Here is a 19322-nt window from a genome sequence, read left to right as displayed (position 1 = left end):
CTAGTGTGATCAACAAACAGAAATATTTTAGAGTTACCTGTAATACTAGAGGGCATATCATTTATGTAAATAAGGAACAGGAGTGGCCCCAACACTGATCCCTGGGGCACCCCACTTATCAGTACCCCACTCAGACCACACATCAAAGCTGTTATCAACATAGCGAATAACGACCATTTGTTGCCTATTGCTGAAGTAAGAGGTGAACCAATTGTGAGGTACTCCCCATATTCCGTAATGGCCCAACTTATGGAGCAACATTTTGTGAACCATACAATCATATGCCTTAGTTAAATAAAAAAAAATATGCCAAGCGTTCAAAACCTTTTCTTTATCGCATCGAGTACCTCACAGAGGAATGAGAATATAGCATTTTCAGTTGATAAACGACTTCTAAAGGCGAACTTGTCATTTTATAGCAAATCATTTGATGAGAAATAATCATCTATCCTTACATACACAGCCATTTCAATAATTTTTGCAAACATTGTTGACATAGAAATAGGTCTAAAATTATCTTCATTATCGCTTTCTCCATTTTTATAAAGCAGCTTTACTGTTGAGTACTTTAATCCCTCAGGAAACTGACCATTCCTAAAGGAAAAATTGTAAATATGGCTAAATACAGGGCTAACTTGTATATGACAGTACTTTAATATTCTGCTAAACACTGCATCATAACCATGAGAGCCCTTAGTCTTCATTGATTTAATTATTGACTCCTCAGTATCCATCTTGTCTGTATCACAGAGGAGTATTTCAGACAAGAATCTCGGAAAGGCATTAGCCAAGAAAGTTATATGTTTTCCTGTAGAAACTAAATTATTATTCCGTTCACTAGCTACGCTCAGAAAATGATTGTTAAATACTGTACATATATCTGATTTATGAGTAGAAGAAATATTTTTACTACAAACTGACTTGACATCGTCGACCTTGTGCTGCTGACCAGACACTTTGCTCACAACTGACCATATGGTTTTGATTTTATCCTTTGAATTAGCTATTTTATTTGCATGCCACATACTCTTTGCCTTCCAAATAACGGTTTTGAACACCTTGAAATACTGTTTGTAATGGGCTACTGTAGCTTGATTGTGACTACTTCGAAGACACACAGTAACTGCAAGGTAAGTAGTGTTTTACAGTATTTATCAAAATACTGCTGAACAAAGACTGATTGTCTCTATCTCTGAATAGAAGGGCTGTAATAGCGGAATTTCAGTGAATGACGGGAACAAGTCATTGCTGGGTGCTTATCTACTGTAGGGTAAGCAAAGTGACCTCTCATTACTAGTGAAATAGTTCACTATGAAGGTGACTGATTAGTTAAGACAAGTGGTCGATAGCAAACCGAGTGGCAGGGATACTTCTAAGTAATTATTGAAATCATGTGACATTCTGATAGGGCGTTTTGGTCGGACACCTCACTGAGTAAATGTTTTTGTTAGAGCACTGTATTGATTTAAGAAAGTGTATCTTGCTACTTCAGCAAACCATTCCTGTCAGGTTCATGAGAGCTACCAGTCTCTCTAACCTAACCCTCTCCAATTTTCTCCCTCGCCTCTCCGCTGTAAATGTTGACAACACAGTAAAATAAATACACTATGTTGCTGACGTTTTGATTGCGCCATGCAGAGTTAGGGAACCTCTGTCGACAAGCAACAGTCGGTTTCTGATAAAGGTCTTTGCAGTTCTACTCCATGATTTACAGACTTCAGTAATACTTATCTATGTAGCTGTTGCAGCATTTTCTAATACCATCTGCCGCCCTTCATTAGATAGATCTCTCAGGCTTATTTATTGGAATCCAGAAAGAAACCTCCTTGGGTCTTCTGCCAACCATCGACGTGACTTAATGTGCTCATCACTTTCAGTTCGATTCCACCGGATCATAAACTCACTAAAATGGTTTTGGCAAGCAAATTCTCATTTTTATTGAGGTTAGGTGAAACAGGTATCCAATACAAGGAACCTGAGTAAGATGTGAGACGAAAAGCCCAATTCTAGTATGTGATAATAGATGTTAATGTGTTTTGAGCTGGTAGCCTCTCTCCATTTCCAGCAGTACTCATCATGCCAGTGCTGCGTATGCGCATGTAAAGCGTTGTGTTCCCTTCGCAGCATTGTAATGGGCCTAGAAAAGAGGCAGGAGCCCGGCCCCATTTTCCCTCAGCTTGAAAAGAGAACAACCTTTCCATTGGAATTTATGCAATTCTCGTCTCTCACCAGGCGTTCGGTAAAGAAAGAATTTCTTTTGCAGACAGCAATTGAGGAAACAATGCAGAACCCGGTCGGCAGCCCGGACGTGGACTAAAATGAAATAAAGAAAGGGGGAAACGAGCTGCAGCGCCGGAATAGCGAGTACAGAAAGGACGCCTGCGCAATTTCCTGACGAGGAAACGCCGCCTCGGAAGGAAATGTTCTGATGGTGATTGGGCTGCGCGCAGCGGCTCGCGGCGCTCGTGTTGGCGGCCGGGCTGAAGGTCGCGAGCGGGAACTTTAATCAGCGCTCGACTGCCTTCTTCCGGTCCTACTGGCAAAGTATTTATTCACCAATAGCGGCCCTCCTTGTCGCTTTGCATGACTGAATTCCTAACCTTCGACAGTGCGCATCGATATGAGTAACTACTTGTCAGGCAAGTTTCTCAGCGATTTTGGAAGAACGTGTTGACAGACGGACAGAAACTTCTTCTGGAGACTTTAAATCAGTAAAAAAATTAGTACTTTGCTACATGTAGTATTCATAATAGTTACTTAAGTCCATTATATCAATATAGTCACTGCTGTGTGTTCTTTACAACTATAGTCCTTCTTAAAGTTCTTGCCATTTGACAGCTATCAGACTGGACCCCCTGCTGTCAGTAACAAAGTGTCGGCTGCCACTGTGTAGCCGCATCAGCTGCTTAAAATTGGTGTCTGCCGGTGATCATGGAGGAAACTTTTCCGACCCCGGAACCTTCTGTTTCAAGAGAATACCTAACTTCGACCGTAATTAATATTAACAGCATTTTGTGGCGTGTTTTGTTTTATTGAGATCTAAACCATAAGTGAAGTTATGACTTGCTACGTGGTTATTGTATGGCACAGAAACTTTCAACTTTATACGTTACACGTTAAATACTGATAAGAGAACACCATCGAACTTTTACGAAGCTTCTACATAAAAAAACAACCATGCGATATGCAGTTGTAGAGCATACCATGATGATGAGTGTAAAAGAGTACTACAATTACTTTAATAGTTTGCAAAATGACATGTGAAAACTCTGAAACTGTTTTCTGGAGAGTAAACTTTCGCATGTTTCCAAGATGTTGATGTAACTGTGGCGCTAATTAATGTACTAAAGTAGAATCCGTAGTACGATTGGAATTGTTCTTTGATTTACGGCTGCAGTTCATTCTATACTTCTTACTTTCTGTTTGTTTCAGGGAGCCGGCTGGAGTGGCCGAGCGGTTCTAGGCGCTACAGTCTGGACCCGCGCGACCGCTACGTTCGCAGGTTCGAATCGTGCCTCGGAAATGGATGCGTGTGATGTCCTTAGGTTAGTTAGGTTTAAGTAGTTCTAAGTTCTAAGGGACTGATGACCTCAGCAGTTAAGTCCCATAGTGCTCAGAGCCATTTGAACCATTTGTTTCAGGGAAAAGTGAGTGAGCAAGAACAACGTTGTCAACAGAACTTATAAGGGGGACGTTTATTGTTGCACCACACATATTCTCTATACTGATATCAGAAGAATTTCCTATTGATATTTTTTTCAGAGTGAAAAACTGCTGGATCTTATTTACACTTTGTGCCATAGGTGACAGAAATCTGTCAAGCCCACACGACAGAAGACTGAACGCTCTGTAAAATTAACCTGACAAATACCCTCTACAACACTTTAAATTTATCATAGTCTAAGTTAAAAATGAAACTTAAATTCTCATTTGCTGTGCGTGATTTAGAGAGTGATACAAAGGCGCAGTGTACTTTGTTTCCTACTTTTACAAAAATCGATACACGAAACATTAGATAGTTTTTGTTTTCTATTTTTTTCTTTTTTCTAAATTTCATACTTTGTTCAGAACGTGTTAAAAGAATATTTAAATATCTATTGTATTACACTATCATTAACAGTATTTGTATCAAGAGAAAGTAAATGAGGCATCGGTTAAGGAGTTAATGTTTAGTTTTTACCTTATATTTTTAAGAAGGCTAGAGAAAACTTGTCTGCTGGTTTTTTATTTATTACTCTGATAACTTTCAAGCAATTAGATCATTTCCAGAATGATTTTTCATTCTGCAGCACAGTGTGCGTTCATTTGAACCATACTGGCAAGTTAACCTGTGTCAGGACTAGAAAGTGATACTTTTTTTCGTTGACAGTCGCTCTACTGACTGACAAATTCTAAAAAGAATCACGACCCATCCTACCAACTTTACTTCCGCCAGTATCGCACCCCCTACCTTCCAAATTTATCAAAAGTTCTCCATACCTTGCAGAACAAGCACTCCAGCCACAGTCTGGGGTTTCCGCAATTGATTTTCACTCTGAACAGATTTGAAACTTCCTGGAAGATTAGGACGGTATACGGACAGGGGCTGGAAACCGGGACTTTTGTCTTTCCTTGGCATCTGCACTTGTAACTGAGATATAAAGCTAACGACCCGTCCTCACAGCTTTACTTCCACCAGTATTTGAGCCTCCTACCTTCCAAATTTACAAGTTTATTTCAGAAATTTTACTCCTGCAGAGTATGCTGGAGATCTTCTGTGAAGTCTGGAAGACGGGAGATGACGTACCGGCGGAAATAAAGCTATGAGGCTGGATTGTGAGTCGTACTTAGATAACTCAGGCGGTAGAGTGGTTCAGAGATCGAGTCCAGGATTGGCATGCAGTTTTAATATTCCAGTAAGTTTTAGTTAAATATAGTGGTGCTAAACTAGGTGTCACGTAAGTGAATTTAATACTCAATTCCTCAAATCAATGATTAAACTTGTCACAATAACCTTGATAACTCTGAAGCAATTAATCCTCTTTTTGTGAAACTAGACGCTACAAACGTCAATATAATACCCCATTTGTCCATTTATCACTCTTCGCCTGGTTATTAAAAATCGGAAAATATCCGTTGTGTAATTTTTAAAATGTCTTACTAGTTACTCCGCTTTATTTGACCAAAGCAGAACAGAATTTTGACTATCTTAGAAATACTGTAATTATGCACAACATACGTGATTTTTAGATTTTGTACCTGATTTTTGTAGGAGATAAAGAATTTATAGCAAATATGGTCAAGAAAATATAGCACTGTCACTTCAGCTGGTAACATACGAAATATTAACAAAAAGATCATAATCGAAAGAAATCCAAACAAAACACTTACATGTTATCCGATTGCCTTTAAATCGATAAGTTACCATACACTTAAACATATGACCATAAATCGACTGGTATCTATTGATTACAAATTCATACACAATTGTAAGAAAAGGTGCGTTAGGGAGGGTTGCACCAATTGTGGTTATAGGGAAGCTGAACAGGAACAGAAATGACTAGCGAACAAGGTAACACCACAAACAGAGGATTTACTAATCTTGTGTATCTCTGAGTGTACGAAGACCCATTACAAATAATGCAGCAAGACAAAGAGACTAACAATCTCAGTGTCAACAAAGATGGGACTCTTTGTACTGAAGCATTAATGATGGAGTGGGAACAGCGGCTAGGTTTCGTCTGATTAGCATTATGTAGGAAAGTGGATCCAGAAGCAAGTGGGTTGTGTGGCTTCCACCAGCCATCCTACATTCCAGTGGGAGAGGGCGCTCTTGGTACTGACCCAGTAGCGGCATGACTCAGGGTGGGTGTACCATTGGGTCTATCAGATCCCACATGACCACTATTGGAATCTGTCAGAAACTTCCAATGTCGTTGCCAACTTTGAGACGCGCATGGCACACTATATGTGGTATCCTGCCCACTCGTGCCTTATGAGGTGCCCAGGAAGCTGTTTCTGTGGATAGCTAAGCAACACACAAGCAAATCATATTAATGGGGTTTATTAGAGTAATTGTATTAATAATACTTAACTTTGATTTACAAGGACGTGTTGCAAGCAGTTGGCGACATGCAAATAGTCAGTGTCCTTCAATGTATACAGTTTCCCTGAGAGTAAATCTACGACTGCAAAAATCACGTTTTGTCTTCTAGTGCAGCTCTTCTAGTCCTCTCTGCTAGTGCCTCTCTTCTAGTGCGGACGAGACTAGGCGGCACGTCGCTTTTATTCTCTTCGTGTAGAGGCCGCTTCTGTCGTGGTGACGTCCTAGCCAGCGTACTATTGACTGACGTCGTCTCACAGACCTCTCTGCTGTACCATTCTTTATCTTCGTGCCGGCGCTTGTCGTTAAGCCGGAACAGTATCGATACATGATGGTACAGTATCCTTCATAGTTTCCTCAGGCATGATATTCAAGGACATAAACAAAATTATATAAGAATTTGAAAAACACAGGAGTCAGCTGTGTATGTCACACAATTGCACTAATCTTCAATATAACAGAACTGTAAATGAATCCAATATAAGACCTATATGTACTGGTGCACTCGAGATTCCCATTTACACTGAACACGAAAATCAGGTTAACAAAATCTTTTGCTAGATACTAATCCTACGAATACATAAAGTAGTGGGTCAGAACTTATACCCAAATAACTCTCATGAAACATGGTAGGCTATCAGTCGCGTGAGAGTACGTTTGGTAATCTATTTCCGGCTGTTCAAAAGCCTGCGAGATGGTGTATTAGTAAATCTACATACTCCAGTGGTCACTGTTGCATTCGGTTTTAATGACAGTGGATTACAAGTTTAGAATTTTGAACTGGGAAAATTCTGGTCAACTCTGGGAATCAGGCTCGAAAGGATATACTTATAATGTTACGAGAAAGGACGCTTCCCTTTTTCTTGCTAGGTCTTACTAATTATCTAAAGTTTCTAGCTTTTTATACAGTTCTGGTTGAAACTGTAAATTCAGAAATCACCTGTGTCAGTTAAGATCTGCGTGGAGTATCTGTTAACATTTGTAAAACTCAGTATGCGAAGAAACTCACTTTTTTTCCTCTAGAACATACGGTAGGTCATCGGAACTGACATGTTATTGGTATTCTACACCGTTTGCATTTTGCTGCAGAAACGTATCAGGCTTGAATGAACCAGAAACTGCAACTTCTCTATTATTTTCACTCTAAACCGGGTGATAAAAGTCAAAATGGCCCGGAAAACATTTATAACACTGACGCTGAATTGATCCTTGTCAATCAACAGGAAAACTGCCCATAACAGATAATGAAGGAAACGGTGATTCTGAAGCACCAAGCCGAGCGGGATTAGCCGAGCAGTGTAGGGCGCTGAAGTCATGGACTGTGCGGCTGGTCCAGGAGGAGGTTCGAATCCTCCCTCCGGGATGGGTGTGTGTGTTTGTCCTTAGGATAATTTAGGTTAAGTAATGTGTAAGCTTAGGGACTGATGACCTTAGCAGATAACTCCCACAAGATTTCACACACATTTGAACATTTGTAAAGTGATAAAGTGAATATCAGCAACACCTCTACGTACAAGCTAATCCATTTCTGAGTGAAATCTCCGAGAACTTTATTAATTCATACTCTACTAAACTTTATTGCTTTGATGTGTGCAGAAGTAATGTACACAAAACTTTTGTGCTTTTGCCTAAAAGTAATTAAAAATATTGCCATGGTATCAGAGTGCTGGCGTCATAATTGTGTAAATGATCTACTTAAGGCCACTGCTATCTGGGAGAAGAATGTGGAATTAGTAGAAAAAGTTTTGAGAAAATTTGTGAATGCACGAGCGACTGGAAAATTAAAGAAATCTAAGTTTGAGTGTCAGGAGATATAGTTCCTGGGCCATGTAATTTCTCAAATGGTAACATTCCCGCACCAGGAAGGATAGAAGCAATGGAGAACAAGACAGTAAGCATTCATCAGACAAGTGTGCACCAACGCACCGAACTCGTTTCCTTCTTTTACCGTTTTGTGCCAGCACTGTTTCTTAATAGTGATACACTTTAGAGTCTACTAGAGAAAAATTCTCACTGGAGCTGGAATGATTCCTTTAAAGGAACTGTAGTGAAATCAGATATTCTATAGCACTCTGGTGTGACTACAGATTTCTGCCTAGAGATTGACGCATCGACTTGCAGATTGGGCGCATGCCTTTTCCAGACTGTAGTAGTGTCAGGAAAATAAGAAGTGCGTGTTATTGGGTTCGTAAGTAGAATGTTATCAGGCTGTGAAAGACCATCTGCAGTCACTGAGCTGGAACATTTAGCCGTTTAAGATGGGAGGGGATTGAAAAAGTTCCACTGTAGTGTGTACTGGTAACGACATAGCATCAAAGTTCTGTTGTCGTCATAATGGTGTTTGAGTATTAATGTGGTTTCCTCGATTGCAAGTTCTTTATTCAAGGATTAAAGATAATAGCTCTAACTTTCATTTGCGTTCGAAGCATATTTAAAGGTCGTTGAAACCACAGCGCAGTACACTACGCAAACACAATACGACACTTCACAACACCGAAATAAATACATTTAGTTGTGGTTCGAATGCTCCCTGACGGTAATCCTGACGCTAGGGATGATTTATACACGAGGCATAGAACATCTCAACAAATAATTTAATATTGGTACATGTGATCCCTAACGGCAGTTTTTGATGGTAAGAACAATTTACACAGAAGGAGGTTAGCAGGCTAATTACAGCAGTGGCATTCACAGGAAGTGCTCAAAAGCGCATCAGTAGGCCTGTGTGCACGCAGTACATCGTCGGACTATTGACTGTCATGTCCATTCGAAGATTCCTGGTGAATCCGCACTGATATCAGCGGTGACAGCAATTCTACCTGCGAGGTCTATCCCTGTTTCCGCAACGGTTACAGGCAGCAGCTGCATCGTAAGCCGCCATAGGAGGAAATCCAGACACTAGACTAAAAAAAATGGTTCAAATGGCTCTGAGCACTATGGGACTTAACGTCGGAGATCATCAGTCCCCTAGAACTTAGAACCACTCAAACGTAACTAACCTAAGGACATGACACGCATCCATTCCCGAGGCAGGATTCGAACCTGCGACCGTAGGAATCACGCGTTTCCGGACTGAAGTGCCTAGAACAGCTCGGTCATCGCGGCCGGCAGACACCAGACACATGAGGTCAGCTGGCGAGGGTGGTCAGGCCACAGGGCCATCTCAGTCCATACACCCATTCCTGAAGGTAGAAACCTAGGCCAAGGTTTCTAATAAACCAACGCCTCGCAACTGATTGGCTGATTTCTTTTTCACTTTTTTATGACCACAAAGCTCAATAAAGTTAAGATCTGGTGATTCTGATGGCCAGATTAGACACGAAAGTTCAACTTCGTGCTCAGAATAGCAGTCTCGGAGGACACGAGCTGCATGAATCGCTTGCTGACACATCTTGAAAGACGAGAACCATCACTGGAGAACAAACATTGTACCATGGGATGAACATTTTCAGCCAAAATGGGCACATAAACCTCTCTAGTAATGCTACTTTATCAATGACCATGTGGCCCGTGGAGTAAAACGATTTGGGTGCCCAAATCATCTTCGAACCCCCACCATATTCCAATCTTGGGACGCAGACTTGGCCAAAAGTCAATAACAGTGTGCAACAGGACTCATCTGGCCTAATAACTTTCTTCTATTGCTACACAGGACAGGTGTTGTGGCTTTGGTACCAGTTTTTCCTGTCATGGACGTTTTCATCATTGATGGACTGTTTTGGAGTTCCAGCTCGCCCTTCAGTTCCCTCATATGGAGCTCCCTTCCCCTTGTGCTGATGGTTACCTAGAGCGAAAGTTCTGCAGTGACTTTTGCAGCTTTCTCCCTTTTTCTTTTTTTTCTTTTTTTTTCTTTCTTTTTTTTTTCCTCGCAGTCTGCTTCGATGACCGTCTGTCACGAACACCCGACTTACAATTTCATTTGCGCTGCCACTTAGTGGATGATGTATCTCCGTTTTCATTGTATTCGGTATAAACCCTCGATACGCTGCCTTTTGTAGCACCTAACACTTCGACCACCTTGGTGACGGAAACACCCACCAACGATTTTCCCACGTGTGAATTCCCGCATAACGCTCTGACCACGACCGATACTTACAACGCACTGAGGATGCTGCAGGCGTATCCATCATATTCAAATACAAAAGAGCAACCTGCAGGCGTAGCAGGCTTGGCTGTCATTTATGCTGAAACACGCATTTCCCGCGGTGTTTCCATACTTTTGTCCAGTCCCTATATATGTGCACGCCCCATATACTGCATATACAGCTCATCTGTGCAAGCGCACGAGACGTTGCTAATCCACTAGCTGCAGGCATATCACTCACGACTGACCGTTTTGTGCGTCCATGCTAACTTAAAACATGCTCTCATGACATAAGTGGTTTCCCTTTCATACCAATATTAATTCCAATCAGGGTGACATTCTACACAATGACAGACAATCTTGACTGCTTTGACATATTCCCGAACAATTAAAGTTAAAGTGAAAGAAAAGACAGTAAGGATTAGCGGTAAATAGGTTGAATAATATACTCACCGCCCGAGCAGGCCTCAGAGGGCCAAATGGTATCGACCGACCGCCGTGTCATCCTCAGAGATAGCCCTCACTTGTCCCGGTTATGGAAGAGCATGTGGGCAGCACAATGCCGTCGCGGCCGTTGTCAGCCTCCGTAAACGGAGCCGCTGCTACTCAGTCAAGTAGCTCTTCAAATGGCCTCGCAAGGGCTGAGTGTCCTCCACTTGCCAACAGCGCTCTGGAGAGACCGGCTGGTGTCCGACGTGCTAACCAAGCCCAACAGCACTTAACTACCGTCATCTGTTGGGAACGGGTGTTACCACCGCCGTATGGCCGCTGCCTTGAGTAGCAAAGGGGCACTCAAATGAAAACGAGACAGATGGAAAGATGTAAGTAAACTATTATTTCTAAAGCAATCGCCGTATGTTTTAATGTATTTCATCCCAAAGTGAGACAAGCCGGTCACTACCATCATGGAAAAATGTTTATGGTTTCCTGTGGAATCGTGATTGTACTCAGACGTGTCCCTTTTCATCCGAAGCAAATCAGCAGCCACGAATGTCTTTATTTAGGGCTTCAAAAATATGAACTTACGTGGGGGTAGATCGGGACTATGCGGAGTCCGTGTAAGCGCTTCCCAGTCAAATTTTTGCAGTGTAGTCGAAGAGAGCTTGGCAACAAATGGGCGTGTTAAATGCGACTACATTGCAGAAGTTTCGCAACCAAGTTCTTACTTTGGAGAACATTTTCAGTTTGAGTGACATTTCACGCCCTCACGGTGATGCTTGTTATCCGTACAACAGCACAAACAAGTCTACAGGAAACCTGAAACGTGTACTATCTTCTTACAAAGAGCCAACTTTAGAGCAGTGGTAAGTGTAACTTAAAATTCTCTATCCTTACGTAGACACTCTGCGGCTTGTATACAGTCACTCTTGCTAAGAGTAAATATTTTCCTACATTTTTCTTAGATAAGTTGTAATAAACGTAATCATTGGCCTTTCATAGTCTTACAACCACTTACTCCCTACTCTATGTGCGAAAAGGTTTTACATTGCAAGAAATAACCGTGAAGAATATTCTTGCAGTAGAAAACTAATGCCGTGACAGATTGAGATAAATATGAAACTGACTGTCTTTTATAGAAACAAACTGAGTAGACTGGGACGAGTGTAAATAATTTTTAAGTTTAAATGATTATGCACTCGCAAGGTACAGAGGAAAAATACATGTAAAGGTGGGAAAAAGATACTTGTTAAGCTAGAAGCATGAAAAATACTTGAAAAAATTAAGACTAGGGAAATGTGCCTTACGATACCAAGCGACAAATTCCGCATAATAAATAATGTAGATACTTTGACAAACACGAAACGGGCAATTGTTTACGCGAGGTTTGTAAACTTACGGTTGCCTGTGGGATACTCAAACAATATCGGGTCCTCATTTACGTACATGACCTTAAATTTTTTCACATTGAGGGCCAACTTGACACAAAGCGGTGATCTGCAATATATACCAAAACATGTACCCCAACACTTTTGTAATAATTAAACCTTCGTGTGTAAGAGAGATCCAAATATACTTTTATCACTCGTGGTCCATATAAAAACATTAATAACAGTCCGTCGTTCATGAAGTATTAATTACAGACATGTTATAACGATGTCGCCTCCGAAATTCACAACAAAATAGAGATGTCCTTACTACCTTACTACATGTGTGTGCACTCGACATATCATGCTCTATCGTACACTTCCAAACACCACCAGATTGATTTTGCAATATTCTTTGTCAGACTGATGAAACGTCTCTCCTAAATAAACATTGATGATTGACCTTAAGATTATTTGTGGCTCCAGTTATGCTAATAAAAATCTAGAGAATTGACGTCAGTCAAGTGAGTCCTTGACATGCTCATCACTTACCCTCCATCAGTCATTGGAGATACCAGCTAGAAGTGCATCTGGACCAACTTAGTAGAAATGTGCTGTAATTGCACGATGCATAAGCTACGTGCTGCCTCTTATTGGAAATTCTGCTCTGATGAAGTTGACTTACATGGTACAAGTATGACCTGTTGAGTGAATATGAGTATAAACCCATCAGTCTTTCCAGTCTGTACATTCAATTCCTACTGGTATAATACGTTCAAATCTATCCTTAAAAGTTTATAAACGTTAAATGTAAATATGCCTCCACTACAAACCCAATGATGCAGAAAAACAAAGCTTTGCCTCAGCAGAAAGTCTTTTCATTATAATATCACTCGCTTACATAACAAATTAAACTTCAATAAATAATTTTAATCAAAGGTTATGAGATTTATTTATCGTAACTCACTGAACAAAAAGCTTATTCACCAGCATAACATAAAAACTTATTTTAGCTTACATCTTTCACACTTGTTCCACTATGACAAAACCAATCACTTTCTCTGTAAACTACAGCTAATACGTACTCTATAGCTTCAAAATACATGTAACGCTAATAAGGCCCTAGTATCTGTAACCACTAAAAAGCGTACCCGTATAGTCAATGGTAACATTTAACAGAGGCATGCCTATTGTACTTTCACTTACGAAAATTCCTGCTTACTGAAGAGGGCACACTAAATTCTGCAGAAATTTTAGCACATCTTTTGTTTACTAGGCGGGGATGTCGAATCAAATCGAGGTCTGTCCGGCAGGCAAGAATCGGAAAAACTACTTGCGCCCGTCTGTTTAAAGCTTTCTAGGTCTCGAGAGACAGATGCCTCGGAAGCTGATTAAAGTAATAACTACATTTACATACAGGATTGTTCATTGATCGTGACCAGGCCAAATATTTCACGAACTAAGCATCAAACGAAAAAACTAGAAACAACGAAACTCGTCTAGCTGGGAGGGGGAAACCAGATGGCGATATGGTTGGCCCGCTAGATGACGCAGCTATGTGTAAACGGATATCAACTGATTTTTAAAAAATAGGAAACCCCATTTTTGTTACATATTCTTGTAGTATGTAAAGAAATATGAATGTTTCAGTTGGACCACTTTCTTCGCTTTGTGATAGATGGCGCTGTAATAGTCACAAACGTATAAGTACGTGGTATCACGTAACATTCCGCCAGTGCGGACGGTATTTGCTTCGTGATACATTAACCGTGTTAAAATGGACCGTTTACCAATTACGGAAAAGTTCAATATCCTGTTGATGTATGGCTATTGTGATCAAAATGCCCAAACGGCGTGTGCTATGTACGCTATTCGGTATCATGGACGACATCATTCTAGTGTCCGGACCGTTCGCCGGATAGTTACGTTATTTAAGGAAATAGGAAGTGTTCAGCAACATGTGAAACGTCAACCACGACCTGCAACAAATGATGATGCCCAAGTAAGTGTTTTAGCTCCTGTCGCGGCTGATCCGCACATCATTAGCAGACCAATTGCGCGAGAATCGGGAATCTCAAAAACGTCGGTGTTGAGGATGCTACATCAACATCGATTGCACCCGTACCATATTTCTATGCACCAGGAATTGCATGACGACGACTCTGAACGTCGTGTACAATTCTGCCACAGGGCAAAAGACAAATTACGGGACGATGACAGATTTTTTGCACTCATGCTATTTAGCGATGAAGCGTCATTGACAAACAGCGGTAACGTTAACCGGCAAAACATGCACTACTGCGCAACGGAAAATCCACGATGGCTGCGACAAGTGGAACATCAGCGACCTTGGCGGGTTAATGTACGGTGTGGCATTATGGGGGCAAGGATAATTGGCCCCCATTTTATCGATGGTAATCTAAATGGTGCAATGTATGCTGATTTCATACGTAATGTTCTATCGATCTTACTACAAGATGTTTCACTGCATGACTAAATGGCTATACTTCCAACATGATGGATGTCCGGCACATAGCTCGCGTGCGGTTGAAGCGGTATTGAATGATATATTTCGGGACAGGTGGATTGGTCGTCGAAGCACCATACCATGGCCTGCACGTTAACTGGATCTGACGCCCCCGGATTTCTTTCTGTGGGGAAAGTTGAAGGATATTTGCTATCGTGATCCACCGACAGCGCCTGACAACATGCGTCAGCGCATTGTCAATGCTTGTGCGAACATTACGGAAGGTGGACTACTCGCTGTTGAGAGGAATGTCGTAACACGTATTTCCAAATGCATTGAGGTTGACAGACATCATTTTGAGCATTTATTGCATTAATGTGGAATTTACAGGTAATCACGCTGTAACAGCATGCGTCCTCAGAAATAATACGTTCATGAAGGTACATGTATAACATTGGAACAACCGAAATAAAATGTTCAAACGTACCTACGTTCTGTATCTTAATTTAAAAACCTACATGTTACCAACTGTTCGTGAAAAATTGTGAGCCATATGTTTGTGACCATTACAGCGCCATTTATCACAAAGCGGAAAATGTGGTCCAACTAAAACATTCTTATTTCCTTACGTACTACTCGAACATGGAATAAACAATGGGGGTTCCTATTTAAATAACGCAGTTGATATCCGTTTGACCCATGGCAGCGCCAACTAGCGGGCCAACTATAGCGCCATCTGGTTTCCCCCTTCAAGCTAGACGAGTTTTGTTCTTTGTAGTTTTTTCGTTTGATGCTTATTTCATGATATATTTGGCCGGGTCACAATCCATGGGCCACCCTGTATATGGACATTTACATTCGATCTCCATAAAATATAGTAAGTAAATATACTTTATGTTTTGTACGTACACATTATAGTCGGAACATCATTTGATTAAAAATGATTCGGGGTGGGAGATCTAAGGATGCAGGGGCCTATGCAGGGTGATAATCTCGGTACGCAACGCTGCCACGTCTGAGAGAAACAATATTGCTGTAGCTCGACTGGGCAGTTTGACTGTATTCCAGTGTCTGTGTTCCCCCCACAAAAAATGGCTATGAGCACTATGGGATTTAACTTCTGAGGTCATCAGTCGCCTAGTACTAAGAACTACTTAAACCTAACTAACCTAAGGACATCACACACATCCATGCCCCAGGCAGGATTCGAACCTGCGACCGTAGCGGTCACGCGATTCCATACATTATCCTCATTCCATAGTCTTTGCTCATTGGTCTGTTCATTCCAGTCAACAGAATCGGTAATTCTTCTTTACTTTCCCTGAGGATAGCAATGTCATGTGGAAATCTTATCTCTGATTTACTGTCACCTTGAATACTAAACCAACTCTAGAATATTTCTTCTATCTCTGTCGTTGCTTCTTGGATGCTTCGATTGAACAATAGGCGTGAACGATTGCATCCTTCTCTTACAGCCACTTTAATCTGAGCGCGTCATTGTTCGTCTTCCTGTCTCATTGCTCTCTCTTGATCCTTGTACATATTGGACATCACCTGCAGTCCCCTCTATCTTACCACTATTATTATCAGGGTTTCGAATATCTACCACTATTTGACATTGTCGGTAACTTTTTATAGGTCGACAAATCCTATGAGCGCATCTTGATTTTTCTTGAGTGTTGTCTGCATTCTCAAGCGGAACTTCAGACCTACATCTCTGAAACCTTCACATTTCCTAAAGTCAAATTGATCGTCATCTAACAGATCCGGAATTTTTTTTCCATTGTGCCGTATATTGTTCTTGCCAGCGGCTTCGATCCATGAGCTGTAAAGCTGATTGTGCCGTAGTTTTGCTATGACTGAATACTGCAGATGATATTATTTCCAACGTCTGATGGTGCATCGGCAGTGACATAGATTCTACACATTGACTAGAACAGTCGATCGTTTGGCATTTCCCTAACGATTTCTGAAATTGCGATAAAATGTAATCTATATTTTCTGATTGATTTGATCTCAGATCTTCCAGAACTTTTACAGATTCTGATTCTAATAGTGAATCTCCTGTTTTTGCCACATCGTAACTTATCTGTTCTTCTATTACAACATCAGAAGACTGCTCCGCCGATAGAGGCTTTATTATACTCTTTTGACCTATTCGCTCTCCCTTCTGCGTTACAGTGTAGTTTCTATTCCACTCTTAATTTTAGTTCCCTTGCTTTCACTTTTACCTAAGGGTTTTTTCAAATTTTCTACACGCTGTCCTACTTACAGGAGACATATTACGTCCTTCTCACAAACAAGCAACATTCAGATGTGATTTCTGAATGACAAACCCAATCTTTCTGTGACAATTCACCTACGCCACGTAATAGGCGCGACCTCTTTGTCGCACTTGTTCGGGCTACTGCTAATTTTAGGTGACTCTGTTTAGACTAGGTTGCGTTTTTTGTGTTTTTTATTCTCTGTTTGATGATGATAATATGCAAGGGTCAGTACAGATTTAAAGTAATATTCGATTTTTTGAAGGAACGTTATTTTTATACTAGTTAAACTTTCTTTAATCTTTACATTTATGTATAACTAATACTATGCCGCATTCACTCTTTAATGGTTGCAAGTTCGGTTATTGTTATTTGTGCTAAACATATTTAAATCTTGACTGGCAAGGTGTGGGGGAGGCGCGGCTGCGTTCGTCTCTTGGTATAGATCTTATTTGCATTCATATTGTTTTAGTTTCCAATAAAGGCGTTCCCTGAATGTTGTTGTACATCTCTCAACCCGGCAACTCCACCACTATCACCATTCTTCCCTCATATAAGGATTGTAGGCAGTGTTACTACTACCAATTCTGTGCTGTTGCCCTGAAAATCTCATTATTTCCATATTGAAGAACGCCCACTGGTCGCTAGTTTGATGTTACTTGTATGTCGCCTGCAAGGTATGTTAATCTGAATTGGCAACAGTACGTGTGTCTTTCAGTAATTGCATTAATGAGTGCAAATGAGTGTCAGCGCACGTGATATTGGGGTGGGATGGGTTGAAGAATGAGGGACATGCGGGTGGTTTTACACGAAGGAGGGCAGAGAAGAACGGCCGCATCACGATGTTGCAATATCTGATAGCAAAGAGCGGCGTCGCAAACACAGCGCAAATAACAGCCCGCAGTAATGGTATCTGTTTTGAGGCCATTAACAGCCGGTCGTAATTACCGTGTAATGGCTATTAGCGGCCGCGTTCGATATCTACATGGAACACAAGCTAGGAGAAATCCTTGAAAGCCTGTGGCTCCATTCGCGCGTAACGGCAAAAAGCACAGAATCCAAATGGAAGCTGCAGGCCCACGAAAAGTCCGCAGATTAAAATGGTAACAATAAAATATTAAAAAATGGAATGGAGGCTTGAATTGTTTTGTTACGGAATATAGCGGCGCAACTTTTATGTACGGCGTATAACAGTTGCGCATTTACTTAATGAACATTTAAAGATGACTTGTTTTGGTTTTTATCTGGAAATACAGGCAGAATAAAAGTGGAACTATTGTGCAAGATAATGGAGCTTCTAGTTTTAACCACATTAAAATGTTAAGAACTGTACTATCCAACGATGTATGTGAGAGCCACCACATACACTGATGAGGCAAAACATTATGTTCATCCGTCTTCCGAACGAAATATATCGCTTATTCTGTGTATCACAGATCCTACAGTTTATTGATAGATTATGGGGGTATGTGGCATTAGATGTCAATGCACAGGTCATGTAATTGAGTAGAAAACGGGCCACTGATTTGCACACCGGCAGTAACGCCTGATGACGACCCAGATGGGTTCCGTAAGATTTACATTAGGCTCCTCAAATCACTGTGACACGTTTCTGGGTCTTATTCACAGACAATTATACTGCTGAAACTTCCTGGCAGATTAAAACTGTGTGCCGGACCGAGACTCGAACTCAGGACCTTTGCCTTTCGCGGGCAAGTGCTCCATCACTTGCCCGCGAAAGGCAAAGGTCCCGAGTTCGAGTCTCGGTCCGGCAAACAGTTTTAATCTGCCAGGAAGTTTCATATCAGCGCACACTCCGCTGCAGAGTGAAATTCTCATTCTGGAAACATCTCCTAGGTTGTGGCTAAGCCGTGTCTCCGCAATATCCTTTCTTTCAGGAGTGCTAGTTGTGCAAGGTTCGCAGGAGAGCTTCTGTTAAGTTTGGAAGGTAGGAGACGAGGTACTGGCAGAAGTAAGGCTGTGAGGACGGGGCATGAGTCGTGCTTGGGTAGCTCCATTGGTAGAGCACTTGCCCGCGAAAGGCAAAGGTCCCGAGTTCGAGTCTCGGTCTGGCACACAGTTTTAATCTGCCAGGAAGTTTCATATCAGCGCACACTCCGCTGCAGAGTGAAATTCTCATTCTGGAATTATACTGCTGTGATTCGGCCGCCCGCCCTCAGCAGCTCAGTTTGTCAGCGCACCTGACGATGGCAACATGATTGCCGAAATGTTGTGCCCGTTGAACACTATGAACCGGCAGTATACCGTCGGCAAGACATCAAGCATGAAGGAATGCAGATGGTTCGCTGCTGTCAGCGTTTCTTTCTTTACTAGCACAGGTCCCGCGCAATCACAGGAGAATGTCTCCCGTAGCACAATACTGATCCAAGCAGCCTGCGTCCGTGGCGCACTGCACGTTGCGAGCCGCCGTTCGCCTCAATGACGGCATTTGTGGAGACGAACATCGACCTAGTGTAGCAAAAATGTGATTCACCTCAAGAAGTGACTCGTTTCCATTGATTGACGGTCGAATTCCGGTGGTCCCGTGCTCTCTGCAATTGTAAGTGACGATGTCGTTGGGTCAGCTTGTGAACACGTAGAGTGGTCTGCTGCGGATCTT

Source organism: Schistocerca piceifrons, chromosome 6 (assembly GCF_021461385.2).
Source record: "Schistocerca piceifrons isolate TAMUIC-IGC-003096 chromosome 6, iqSchPice1.1, whole genome shotgun sequence".
Lineage (NCBI taxonomy): Eukaryota > Metazoa > Arthropoda > Insecta > Orthoptera > Acrididae > Schistocerca > Schistocerca piceifrons.
This window is presented reverse-complemented; position numbering follows the sequence as displayed.